The sequence below is a fragment of the Fukomys damarensis genome, unplaced genomic scaffold, assembly GCF_012274545.1.
Source record: "Fukomys damarensis isolate Sample0158 unplaced genomic scaffold, DMR_v1.0_HiC HiC_scaffold_18, whole genome shotgun sequence".
Taxonomy (NCBI): domain Eukaryota; kingdom Metazoa; phylum Chordata; class Mammalia; order Rodentia; family Bathyergidae; genus Fukomys; species Fukomys damarensis.
Window position 1 is genome coordinate 847,173 of NW_022900930.1, and position 1,458 is coordinate 848,630.

Genomic DNA, 1,458 nt, shown 5'->3' on the forward strand with positions numbered 1-1,458 from the left:
TGGGGAAGCCCGGCCTCGGCCTGTGCCGTGGGGTTAGGTGCAGACAACGTGTGCCGATCTCATGCTGGCCGACAGATAACGTGTGCAGTTCTGTGGGGGTAAAAAGACACAAATACATTTCTTAGAAATATTTTTATTAGTTTCTCAGAAGTGTTCACATGATAAGTTTTGTGGCACGCAGCCGTATTGTTACAAACTGTCGCACAAACACACGGTCCTATGGTTATCTCGAGCTAGGTTAGACTCACTAAGTTTAGAATCAGACATGCCGCCTGCCTCGCAAGCACAAGGACCCGAGTTCAACCCCCTCCAGTACCAAAAAAAAAGAATCAAACAGAAGCATAAGATAACTTCTGTCCTGTTCACTTCAGTGTGTTTACCAGAACTGCGTGAGACCGCTTGGCCAGCTTGGGCAGACGTCGGGGAAGGTCAGTCACAGAAGTGACAGCTCTCACAAAAGAAAAGACAAAAATGGAGCAATGGCGCCTGGAGTCTCACTCAGCTCCAGCCCCAAGGGAAGTAGTGGGACAGTCCCGTCTGAGACCCACATGCCTGTCCCGTGCCTACAAATAGCGAGGGCTTCCCTACACACACACACACACACACACACACACACACACACACACACGTATTAAAAGAAACCTGGAGATTATAAAACTTGACGTTTGTGAAGGGCTTACTCTGTGTCAGTCATTACCCTAAACTTTACTCGGAGTTCTCCATTCAGTCCTCGGGCCAGTCCTACAAATATAACACTATACCGTCCTGATTGTTACCTCCACCTTTATACTTCAGTCACAGAGCTGCTAACTGGATGGACTGAATCTCAAACCAAGACAGCTGAGTCCGAGGCCCATGTTCTTAATATTTGGTTGAAAGCACTATGCTGAGAAGTTCACAAGGAGACAAATTTTTGAATCCAGTCCCTATTATGGGCTGCTTGTCCGTCAGGACAAGTTACTTAACCACTCCAATCATTCATTTCCTCTTTTTAAAATGTGGGCAGTTATTAGGTTGGATTACATGAAATTCTCATTTACTTTAGAAATAAAAATCAAAACAGTAACAAAGGTTAGCAGTTTTATCTGGGCGAGGCTAACAGCAGCAAGACAAGAGAGTACACATGTCATCAAGGGAGACTAGCAGAGTGGCGAGGGACAAGCAGGCTGCTGGAGGGTGGACAGGGGGCTCTCCTGCCCAAACACAGCCCCGGTTAATTGAGTCACATGCCAGAAGCAGGTGCTGGTTGTGTATGCATGCCAGCATTGCTGGGGATTGAACCCAAGGCTTTGTGCATGCTAAGCATGTGCTCTGTCACTGAGCAGTCTGACCCCTGCTTAGCATTTCTTGATCCATCCGAAATCATAGCTAAAGTGCACACAGCCTCAAAGCAGGAGGAAAAAGGAAAAAGTCTATAGTCAGAAAACACTGAGCATAGTGCTCCTCAGAGTGTAAGTG